The sequence below is a fragment of the Perca fluviatilis genome, chromosome 9 (genome assembly GCF_010015445.1).
Source record: "Perca fluviatilis chromosome 9, GENO_Pfluv_1.0, whole genome shotgun sequence".
Lineage (NCBI taxonomy): Eukaryota > Metazoa > Chordata > Actinopteri > Perciformes > Percidae > Perca > Perca fluviatilis.
This window is the reverse complement of record NC_053120.1, coordinates 20,154,878-20,167,684: the sequence shown is the minus strand read 5'-3', so window position 1 is coordinate 20,167,684 and position 12,807 is coordinate 20,154,878. Positions and strand designations below refer to the sequence as shown.

General features: G+C 41.2%; 1 protein-coding gene across 49 annotated transcripts in view; it reads right to left on the bottom strand.

Annotated features, from left to right (window-relative positions):
* adgrl2a (adhesion G protein-coupled receptor L2a) overlaps positions 1 to 11,275 on the bottom strand; it is a 100,185-nt gene extending 88,910 nt beyond the window's left edge. For 48 of the 49 annotated variants that reach the window (XM_039810777.1, XM_039810779.1, XM_039810792.1 and 45 more), the window contains exon 1: positions 11,161 to 11,275. The gene's annotated coding sequence lies outside the window, so the exon portion shown is untranslated. Of the gene's footprint in view, positions 1 to 6,580; positions 6,702 to 11,160 lie in introns of those variants that run through there. The other variant, XM_039810778.1, reaches the window with a different exon arrangement.
* Between the last annotated feature and the right edge of the window lie 1,532 nt (positions 11,276 to 12,807).

Sequence of the window (12,807 nt, the reverse complement as noted above, 5' to 3'; positions counted from 1 at the left end):
GTAAATGGGATGTGGCTTATGTTATCGTCCCCTGCCAACCCACAGTAGGACAGCAGATACAGCAATCACTGCTTCTACACCTTGTGTATGTTTAATATGTGTTTGCTCTTTTGTGATAACAAAACAGGAGGAGGGGGGAAACAAACAGGGTTTTCTTTTTTTGTTCTTTTTTTCTCTCTCTGAATAGCTGGACCAAAGTCAGGGAAACTAAAAACACAAGGAGAGAGAGAGCATGCAGACAGATACAGGAGACTGTCAAGCGGACTGCGATAAAACATTCACTAGGAAATTATCTCCCTGTCATAAGGCTCTCCTGTTTTGAATACCAAAGGGATTCAAATTCCCAAACAAACTCTGAAAGGTTGACCAATTTCGTGCTCTGCCAAACGATAGCGGATTGCAGTACGGGTCGCACCTTTGAACCGCCGCGCTGGAGGTAGTATGCAGCAGAGATTTTAATCTCTGTATCTCTGCATAGGTAATCCACTGAAGTGTAATTGCTACAGCTCTATGTTACACAAAATAATGACAGGAGAATATGAAGTGAGTGTGATAACAAAGTCCCATGTCGGGAGAGAAGGTAATACTTTGACAAGGGCTCTTGCTGGGGAGGAAAATTCTCCTTTGAACAACAACAAGCGTCTCTGTGAGGTGGTTTCCCTAACATTATGTACTATTCAGAGAGTGTAGATAAAAGATGTTTTATTTGACAAAAGTGGCTGGTAGATTATATAATAGAATATTTTTTACCTTTCCTTGACCTCTTTCTGTACATATTGCACAACATAATAAACAATTATTGTCCTGTATAAGCTCATAAGATCGGAGTGCGAAACAGCATAAAACCGAAAAAAAAACACAGCGCCCCTGCGGAAAAAGGTTGAAACAGAATAAACTTTTGGAGAAACGCAACCCGACGTCCCGCTGCAGTGACCAATCCTGTAACCTACCGACAATCAGACAAAACACAATGGAGTGGGGAACACAACGGAGACACAAATGGGCCAATTAGGTGACACTCCCACACCGCCGCACAACCCTGCGCTGTGCGCTAATCCCCACAATGCCTAATTTGGTTTGAATGCAGCCTTAGATTTGAATCTGTTGCTATTGCTGCCCTCTGCTGCAACATTTAAAGGAATATGCCACCGTTTGTTGAAATAGGGCTTATCATTATTATTCAGCCCTGTCCTGTGAATGTTTTCTATCTCGGTCATTCTTCGATGTTTTATATACCAAAATATCTTCAGTGTCAATTAGCACTTTAAAAGTTTGTTTTTTTAAAAAATAAATAGGAGAGAGTTTGCAGCGACTTCTAGAATATTGTCCCCGAGTGATGTCAGCACACTCGTCCCTTTGCTACACTGCTTCCATTATGTACAGGAGCCTACGAGCCCTTTCAGGTGAGACAATAAAAGATCAATTTTTGGCCCTTGCAGTAAAGTGAGTAGGCGTTGCGGTGTCCGCAACATTCACCATCTCTTGCTGATTGTTAGACTCTCCATTTCAACACCACCGTTTACGGAAGCAAAGATTCCCGGGGCTCATCATCGACTAAACTTTTAGAGCCATGCTAAATATCCTAACAAAATGACTAGATCGATGTTATCGGGCAAAACGTGGCAAACTTTTCCATCCTTGAGGCAGGTCTCGGCCTCTTGGAGCTGCAGCTCCACGCCTACCCCTGGGCCTGCTGGACCTATTTGTGACGTCGATGGCTGCAGGATCCGCATCCTGTCAGCTCACTCAAGACTCACTAGTAATCAGCTCGGGCTGATGAATGATGGAAATGCCACTGGCTCCACTTTTTGCAACCGTTTCTGTCCCCCATTTGACTGTCCTCTTTACGCTGCTTTTTTTTTCTATTTCCATCAACTACTACAGAATAGCACTCATCACATTGGTTCAGCTGCTGAGGCTGAAGCTAAAAATGAAACACGTGTTGCCGGGCATAGATGCAGTACTTGAGAATTTGTGCAGCTTGCTCAGAGCTTTCTGTCTGGTCATCATTTAACCTTGCTTTTATTTTATCACTGGGTGATGGGGGGAGGGCGCGTGTGAGGGGACATGTCTGGCTTAATGCGCTGTTGTTTCTTATGAGAGCATAAACAGGAATATTGTAAATTAATAAATAAATAATGAATATATATAAATTATATTAGCTTGCTGATTTTGGTTTTCGGTTTGTGATTTATGTGATTTGATTTATTAATGTCGGCCAATCAGTATCATCTATTTCCAAATTAGGAAGGTTCTTCAGAAGGTTATTTTGGGTTTTATAGACTGTTTTTATGTAGTTGTAGTCAGCTACATTAAACAGTCCGTAAAACCTGACTCTTTTTAAACAAACTACAATTACACTCTCGCAGTCCGAGTAAATCCAGGAACTTTGTCTATTGCTAAATAGATGGGTCACGGCGTAACGCGGCAATTACAAACCTAAAATCTTTTTTTTTGTTTTTTTTAAAAGATTATTTTTGGGGCATTTTTCCGCCGTTAATGATAGGAAAATAGCAATGAAAGGGGGAGAGAGAGGGGGGAGACATGCAGGAAATCATCCCAGGTCAGACTCGAACCCTGGACCTTCTGCGTCGAGGGATGAACCTCTGTATAGGTGCGCCCGGTCTACCGACTGAGCTATCCGGGACACATAAAATCATTATTAAAAATAGTTTGATAAACGGTGATGAGCTAAAAAAAAAAGGAAGCTGTCCAAGGAAAACTATATCTCTAAATATTTGGTGATTTTGACTTTTTCAGATAAAGGAAAGTTTTCCTTTATGGACTGAAAACAAAACCATTTAATTGGATTGGTTTAGCTGAAAAAATGCATTGTCACTTTTCAAAGAAACGTTTTGGAGATACGTGGTCTTCATAGGATATTTACCCAATAATGATATTGACTATCATGTAAATTCTTACCATTACTTTAAATAAAGGTGACCAGCGATTCAATACTTAAAAATAATAACCATAATGATTTGAGCCCTGATTTGCTGGAATCCATAATGAAGCTTATACTGCATTGTCATTTTGTGTCCAATTCCATTTTTCTCTACATCTATTTAACATATCAGGTGTGATGTAGAAGCGGCAGTTCTCACACCTGTCTTAATTACTAAAACCAGTTAGCGAGGGACTGAATAGCTGAATTAGACAAACAGGTCGGTCTAATGGAAAAAGCAGTCAGGGTATGTGCGATTTATGGCAGAATTCACACCAGAAGAGCCGCCTCACACCTCGTTTAGAAAAAGGCATAATGAATTAATAGGGCTGCTGCTATATGGTATTTTTCCTGTATAAATGCCAATAAGATCAAATAATATGTGTCAATATTAGGCATTATAACACATGAATAATTTGATGTCTCCATCGACACACACACATACACATACAGGAGCTCAACTTATCTGCAGTATTTAAGATGTTCATTACCTAACCTGATGCAGGAGGAGTTGCATCCAACAGGCAGCAGTGAATGCCAGGCCTGGCACAGCTGTACAAGCAAAGCTGTAAAAAGACGTCAGCGGCCACTGTCGCTCAATCTTCCCCTGTGTTAATCCCACACTATCTGCATTCTCGTCAGCCCCACTCCTCGTGTCCCTGCATTGCTTTTCACACTTTTAAGTTCAATTTGGCAGGAAAGTAGACATGTTGCATCACTCGGCTAGGCTAAAAATGCTCTCGGCATTGTTCTCCTCTAATAATCTTTTTCTTAGACAGCATGACATTTCAATAGTCCTTTTTCCTGCAAGATATTTCTTGTTTTCTCTTTCAGGTATTCGCTGAACCAAATAAAGTGTGTGCAAAAATGGAGGTTTAGTAATTCCAATACTAGATCCTAGCACGGTGACTTCTAACAGCAGCATAGCAAATATGAGTCCATATGAGATTTAAAAGCCTTTAATGCTACTGAATCTCTTCTTAGCTGATCAGATCATCTTCTGAATGGCCTCAATACACAAGCAGAGCGGTTTGTGTAAAGAAGAGTCCGCTCCATTAATCTCTATTCATCATTTACAATATTAGGGAGAGACAACTTGCTGTCATATCTAACCCCAGACTGTTACTGTAGCTGGACAAATGCGCTGGAGAATGAACACTCAAGTGGTGGTCAGGTTTTTACTGAGCCAGCGCACTTAAACCCCCACTATGTTTCACAGACAGAAATTTTATACCCAAGCTCCAACTGAACCAAATCCTGGCCCTCGGGGCAGAAATTTTATTTTAACATCTCTTTTCGGGACTGACATTCCGTCCCCTGTTTTGAAATGTTTTCCCAAGAAGCTTCTCTCCAGTTGACCCAAGCGGAGACCATTGCCTCTGGCCTGTCACAGAGAGGAGAGTGATGCGGTTCTATGGGCAACAGAGAGGGAGGCTCTGTACTGAGACAGCAGCAGGTGCAGCTGTGACAGTTGCCGTGTTGTTGCTAGCCCCACACTGTAGTCAAGATGAGGTTCACAGATGTAGCCACTCAGTGCAGTGGTTTATTGGCTGCCTGAAACAATGCATCTCTGTCAAGAACAACTCCTCCTAAGGCCATTTCAGTCTAAGACTGCTCTGTATGAAACAAGGCGTAGAAAAACCTCATTCTGACACACAAGGTCAATTCTGCTCCACAGCAACACAATCAAAGCCCCCCTTGCTCTGACAAAAAACAAAACAAATTCCAACCTGGATCAATTGTGCTGAAATATATGGCAGTTTGAGCCATATTTCCGTGTAAAGTGATTTGTCTGTCCAAAGCATAATAATATTAATAATAGTTGTGTGTAAATTCCGCATAATGTGTTTATTTAAAATGATCTAATAATTCCAATAATATATAATTATATAATTAGCACACATTTCCGTACTAATTATTGCTACAAGCATTGTCACTGTTTGTCAAAAACAAATTTGTCGTTAATTATTACCAAGCCTCTCTCGCGCGCATGCTTCTTAAGTCAACCAAGTACCACCCAAGAATGCACTTTACCCCCAGGTGCATCTTGCAAGACATGCATTCCAATCATGCGACACTTTCAATACATCGCGCCTACAGAGAATGAATGGCATCCATTTGTATTTTTTTGTGTGTATAGGGAGAGAAAGCAAACCTGATTCCTCTCTTCAATTCAGACCCTCAAAGTAGTCCGCAAAGTCCAATCCAAGGTAGTGTTTTGTTGAATCTCAGAGTAGTGGAGATCTGAGATAATATGACCATTGTTTTCCTGTAAAGCACCCAGTCTCTACTTGTTCAATTACTGGAAGGAGCCTCAACGAGGGCGGTTAAATCATTTGCAGAGACATTATCTACGCAGAGAGAGAAAGAAAGAGAAAGAGAGAGGGGGGAAGAGAGAGAGGGAGGGAGGGATAGAAAGAGAGAGAAAGAGAGAGAGAGAGAGGAGAGTAGACATAGGGGCCAAACTTTAGTCTGTATAGGAAGCGGAAAATTTTTTTTGTGGACCACACATGGAGGGTACTGCGAGGATAAAAGCAGCAGGATTCATGATTAACTGCAGGAAATTAATAGACTAATACAGTTCTCTCTGTACCAATGCCCAAAACCACATAATAAGATAAAATTGTTTTCATTACAGGTGATGATGGATATCTATGGAGATTATGAAAATGTGCAGAGAATTTATGAGCAAGCGACCACAAAGTTCATTTTTCCTCACATATGTCGCATACAAACAAAACCAACTCACAAGCGCTCATCTGTCAGCGTGAGCAATCATTAGGAGATAATTTGATTGTTTTTTTCAACCTCGGCTGTGTTTGATGTCTCTGGCATGGTAGCAATTGAACAGACAATTATTTTGTTGATTAGCTTAGTTTTTAGCAACTTACCATGCCTGTGATATTCCTCTGAAACTCCCAGACCAGACGCTCAACTCCATCTGACTTGGCAACTACAGTACAAGAACAAAGCTTCCACACTCCCACAACTAAACACTGTACAGTAAAATATCATTTATCAAAGCCTCAGACTTCCAAACTAACCAAATAACTAAATAAGCATATAGAATGAAATAAGCGGTGATGCATACACTTAAAAAAGCGAGCACAAATGTTAGATGTAATATGCATCTGGCAGGATATCAACTGCAAAGTACACACTGCATTTACTTGCCTGTCTCATATTTTTTTCTTACAGTTTGACTTTACTGTATGGTGTATTTGATCATTCAAAATGTTTTTTTTTTAAATCGGCATTTCAATATCTAGTCTTCAATATAGGTGGGCATCTACTGTAGCGTTCTGAATTAAAGCGCTCTCAGTACATCAATATGCATACACATAAGAGGAACTAGCGAACCATAACCCGTTTCAATGTCACCCATTGGAAGACATACTACTGATGTTTTATTGTTTTGTTTTTTAATAGATTTAGTTGGTCGTTGATACTTCCTCCTTTTGCATTCGGTATTCTGGTAGAGTGTCATAGTCCACTTAATTGCTAAATAGTAACTCAACACAATAGATATGTAAATCATTTGATAGACAGCAGTACAGGACCGGTAAAGACAAATAAAACATGAATTATGAAAAATAACAAAAGTACAATTATATTCTAATGTAGAACACTGCTTACCAGTTTTGCACATCACTGGAACAATGTCAGTCTGAACATACGGAGGATTGCCCACAGCCCAAAATGAAATTATTTTTGAAAAATAAAAGAAGAAGAAAAAAGCACAAGGAGTAAAACTTAGCTCACTTGCATTGAGTCACAATTGTCAAGGACAACAGCAGCCTATATAGAGGAAATATATTGCTCTGGTGTGTTTACCCACACCATCCCTAAATAACAGCCCTGTCTTGTTGAAAAAAGGGGCTTTTAAGTGTGGAAGTGCTTCGCTCTCCTATAATCCAGCAGAGACATTACTCCTTCCCCTGGCAGACGTCCGCAGATCCCCCTCTCTCCCAGCCAGGCCTTGCTCTCGGCTGCTATGACAGAGCTGCAATAACTGCTGTTTGCTCAGAGCCTTGCCTCCCAGGTTCTCCTCTGTCACACAGAAATTGAATATTTTCCCAAATAGTGTTGCAGCTGTGCACAGATAAGTTCTGTTCCCATAGAACAAAGAATGAGACAGGGTCATTGTGTATACGTGTGTGTGTGTGTGTGTGTGTGTGTGTGTGTGTGTGTGTGTATTGTTAGTCTTAATTATAAAAAGAATAAATGTTACAAAATAAATGAGAGCAAAAAAACACCTATCATTTATAAAATATAATTATACGAAAATTATAAAATATAATTATAACATTTTTCAATAATTACAAATGTTTTGTAAATTCCTTATTATCCAAGCGATACAAACTAATTATAACCGATGTGACTTCTCTAATTTTAATCTGTAAAATAAACATATTTTTGCGCTTTATTGACAGATGTATTGGGAGTGACCTAAACACAGACTGCTAATAGCACACAGCATATCTTAACCGATATTTCAACATGATGACAAAATACACGAGCTACAATGAGAAACCAGGCCAGTATGTTGCACCCAATCGTTTTATGACCAGAGGACAGTTTTTACGACCCAGTTTTGCACTTTGCACTTCCTTTTCTTCTCAATATCTTTCAAAGAAGCGCAAAATGAGTGAAGCACAAAAACGAGATGCCAGATAGGCTCAAGGAGGCTGCCACTTAACCAGTGCACAGAAAGCTATGTGAGAGCCATCGGCTAATATCCATGTTGTTTCTTGAATTGACCCTCACGTTCCACCGCCTATGTCCTTGCAGTGTAATGTTCTGCTAGGAAATTATTTAGGCAAGCAGAAAGTTTCACCTGCCATTTCAGGGGCACCAAATCCCCCGCTGCACCAGAGGCCTTTGGCAAGTGGAAACAAATGTTTCACAAAATGGCAGGGAGGGGAACACGCTGGCGCACAGCGTTTTACTGATTGCCAATCATAAAATAAAATCAGTCATGAAAGGGGAGGTTTCTTGGCCCACCAAAGGCCTGTACGTTATATCAAATTTGCCATAGTTTTCTTTTACAGCCTTGTTTCTTCCCTTTTATGGCGAGCAGTTATCCGCACAGTATGGCTCCATGTAGGTGGTTTAGCAACAGCAAAAATTGCATCTAAAAAAACACAAACCCACAATTTACACGCCAAATAAGCAATTGGATGGAAATCTATATGATTTATCTCCCTGCAGTCCTCTACTTCTGACGTATTCACAACCCTACATCATTTGCTTGATTTTGCTATGGAGTAGCTAGGGTGGTGTTCACCGTGAATAAAGGCACCACATCCCTATAGTGTAACGCTAGCACAGACAATCCATTCAGCCACAGTGCAACCTTTAAATCAGTCATATGGACTTGCCATCGCTGTTCAGACAAAGACAACAGGCAGATAGCTATGCTTGTGACAGAGTGCGACACAAAAACAAAGTGAATTGCCACTGGTCAGTGTGTGCGCAAGCTCTTATTGAATGAAATCAATAACAAATTACCTTAATAAAGCCAGGGTGGAAGTGCCTGACTTGTTGTTATAATTTAACTATGAAAGCAGCATTATGATCTGTTTAATGCACCAGTCAGATATCCGTAGATAGCACAAAAAAAAAAAACTCAGCTGCAGTTCTGGTTGGGGGAAAAATATGGCAGCAGAAAATGTAGCAACAGTCCATAATGTCACAAATTTTGATGCGTTCAAAACCCACTCACCCAATCACACTCACTGAGCCTTAGGAGTCTCATTTGCTGCGAGAGTGTCACATAAAGAGTTGCGAATAGAGTGATATATAGCACTCTGTCTCCCCCAAACTCATATAGAAGTGTGCTGGGCTGTATTGATCTGCTAGTAGAGGTGAAAACAGAAGCAAAGAGGGGCAATCTGGTGCTATGGCAGATCAAGAGCAGCTGCAGTTCTTTGAAACCGGACGCACTTCCACTGAAACAAGGCTAAAGACTGAAAAAGCTACTCTCTCTAGACTCAACGGTAAAATGCTCATAATGGTATGCTCGAGCTGAAGATATCAAATACTGAGACATCCGAGAAGATAGTTTCCTTTTCAAATCCGCATTCAAGTTACATACAAGTTGTATTATTTCCAATGAGCATCTGTTTTTACAGGCGCTGACTAACTAAAAAATGTGCTACTGTATTAATTAAGAATTCAAAAATGTTTCGCTTTTCAATATGTTTAAGAATGTATTTTTCCTCTAAGCTCCAAATGGTTCTTTCCCGAACATTGCACTACTTACGATTTTGAGTCACTGTATAATTATCCTGTTGTGTGAAGGCTTTGACATATTCTCTCACACCAACAAATACAAGTAAGATTATGTTATACCACACAGCACACACCAACAAATACAAGTGAGATTATGTTATACACAAGATGTCATACTTACAAGAAAAGGTGGAGATACACAAGTCTTTCAGTTTTACCAGCTCACACACTCCTTCTCAAGCCTTTCAGGCTCAGCCAAAACCAGTGGCAGAAAATACGACTCCTTCCATTGTGTAAGGGCTCGTCTGACCACTTTGATATGCTAATGTGTTCCTTCCAAACAGCTGGAATTTGCACTTGCATTAATTCAAACTTTTTTTTAAATGCAAAAACACATGAAAATAGAGTTCCCTATTCCCCTGAAGAGGCTTGAATAAGAAGTGTAGCTCCTGAAGCCTGATTAAAGCGTGTATTAGCTTATTTCTAACCCATTCCTGAAAACTCAAAACTTACTCAGAAATAGGCCACCTTTGTATTTAGCTGAATGTCACTGTATTTTGTATGTATGGCTAGGGAGATAAAGCCACTTTAGACTCCACACACCTATCTTTTGTTTTCTATCTTTTAAGATTGTGCCCATTCCAACTGGCCTGCATCTAAATGCATATTTGATTAAAAAAAAAATCACATTTTACAGTAAATGTATATTCCTCTGATGAGCAGCTATGATGAATGTGTTCTACAGAGATATTAGAGACCAATGAGACACATTCATGGACTGTAATCCAGACAGGAATTCGTAGATCCCTCTCTCTTAAAATCAGACACAACCAAAAAAAAAGATAAGGGAGGGTGTGAAGACTGGGGCTAAATTTATCCCAATCCTCTGATCGATCACTGAAGATTACTGTTGTGCTCCGGGCTGCCATGCATCACCGGCTGGCCGCGGTGCGTTTCTCGGGCCAGGAGACACACACACACACCGCACCGCATGTGCGCTCCTGCTGCCTCCTCTTTAACACATGGTTGACAAGACGCGTTCGGAAGGTAGGCCTAAATAATAAATGCGCAGTAAAAGGATCTAATTTTACTGCCACTCTGCGCCAACTGGGTTTGAGTTAAGTCTAAGCAGCCAAATATCCCCCCTTTTTTGTATGTTTCCATTTCATTTCTATTTCTCCCTTTGATTGATTTCCATTACATGTCCTATACGTGTAGCCCCGATGCATCACAAGCTCTCTTTTTTTGACTAAAAGTAGCCTAATTATTACATTGGTAGGCGAGCCTTGACTGGTTTTCTTCTTTCTTTTCTTTCTTTGGACAAATAGCCTAGTCCCAATTATAATGGATTAGCTTGTGAATGCTCTCAAGAATCACACGTCGCCTTTCAGGTCACAGCTTCCAGCATAAATCCCTATTCAAACCAACAAGACCATCAGTGGATTACAATAAAAAGCCTCGGTGACCAGCACCACCAACAAACTAAACTCTGGAGGCATACATTCCAATTAAATGATGCTTTACATGTTCTGGTTCGCATAAATGCGCTGCTCCCCCACTTTTTAATAGTTTCCATTCAGCCAAACTCGGCAACCGAACAAATCAATCCACATCTGGTTATGTTTTAATTAACCATTTTTCAATTAACCACGGTACATCTCGGACCTTTTAAATTACTACAAAAACAGGTGTCGCGCTGTAAAGCCTTAACCATTGATCAAACCAAATTCTTTTTCTCCGTATGAAAAAAAACTTGACCTTTCCTACTTTTAAAAAGTAGCTGAACTACACCGCGAGACTTGAGTAATGTCTTGGTATTATTAAAAAACGAGTGGCAAATGCAAGACTCTGAAGTGACCGAGCAATGAAAAAAAGTTCTTCACACTCCTCCACAACATGTCAAAATACTGCTTAGGGTCTGATTTATAAAAGGGGTGATGATTCTAATAAGTTGCAAAAGAAAGACAACAAACTACTCTTACCTTAAAAAAAGCAGTGAAGCAACAAACTGGCTGAAATGAAGTCAGTATGGATGTGAATTGCACACAAAAAAATGTCAGATTGTGGAAAGGCAGTCTGATGAGAACTCCTCTGCAGCGAAGAGAATGAGTCTGCAGGTCTGCTGCATGCTCTCCTTATCTGGGACAGAGGCTGGCTATCAGGCGGCGGGTCCCCCTCTCAGCCCGTACATTCCCCTGCACCGGACACACACTTCCATGGCAAGCAAGGTGTTGCTCTGCGCTGTCCTGACTCATCAACACCTCGTGCACCTCGGAGCGGCTCGTCTATTCTCGGCTCTCCTGGGCGCCTCTCACTCCCCGACGCAGCGACAACAAACAAGAAGAGAAGAGAAGAGAAGCGGAGCGGAGCTCGGGGACCCGAAGAAAAAGAAGAAAGAAAAGACAAGAGTGACTGAGAGGGACAGAGTGTGGGGCTTTCAGTGTCTGTTGAAGGGGAGAAGACCGATCTCCGCCACTTTGACCGCCTGCGCTGCTCTCCCGGCTCCTCTGAATGAGACTGGGAAGACTGGGCAAGTTTCAGCGGCTCGCCTCTGGAGAAAGACAGCGCTCACAGTGTTGAGCCAGTTGGTGGAAGCAGCGCGGAGCGAGCTTCCAGTAAACAGCGCCGGTGCAGCGGAGAGCAGTCTGCCGTCTGCACGAGCTGTCTGAGCGGAGGGCTCCACTAAAACCTGACACGGACTCCACATCCGCGCTGACTCGGAGTCGAGTTCTCTGCAGGAGACTAATCACATCAACTTATTATCATGCCCGACAGGAATCAGCTCAGCCTTTTTTTTTTTTTTTTCTTCTTCTTTTTTTTTTTAAACTAAGAGAAGATTCAGCTACGTCATACAGAAAGAAAGGTTACCAATATATGTGCCCTCGTTTTTAACCCCTTTCTGCTTAGAGATGCAACACTGCCTTCCTTTTGGGTATGCGAGGCCCACACTGTCACAGTAGGCAGTCCAGCCTATTCAACCAATGACAGAGGACTTATTCTACTGTAATACTATCAAGCATCAAAAGGAACATGGAAGTACACACAGACTTCTTTTTTTTTTCCTCCCTCCCCCTCTCCTCACTCCAACTGGACCCACAGGGTAACACACTGGCCCGGGCAGCAGCGGTCAAGCTGCTGCTGCTGCTGCTGGTGTGTGGAGCCAAGTGTATGTTTTTCAAACTGAGAATTTCTCCTCAATTGTGGGTGTGTGTGTGTGTATTTTCCCCCCCTGCATTTTTCTTCTACATGATTCATGACACTATTCGGCAGTCAAGGGGATTTTTGTCAGGCTGCTGTGGATTTGACCCTTTGACTCATTACTGTAAGCTGCATGTTATGTTGGTGGTCCACAATTCATATTCACTGTACGTGCACTGGGTAAGATTTCGACGGGACATTCCCAGTTGTAATATATGGTTTAAAGTTTTATAAAACCCTCATGAAATATTTTTCTCCAAGTTAGAAATCTCATTTTCGACACAGCTGCTTTTTTTTTCTCTCCATATATTCATTTGGGCCTCTATCTTTAAAATCAGAATATCTAGAAATAAACAAACCATGCAGGTTTCTTTCCGTATTTGGTAAAGATTTGGAGCATGTTAGGATCTAGTTGAGGAATTCTGTCCAGA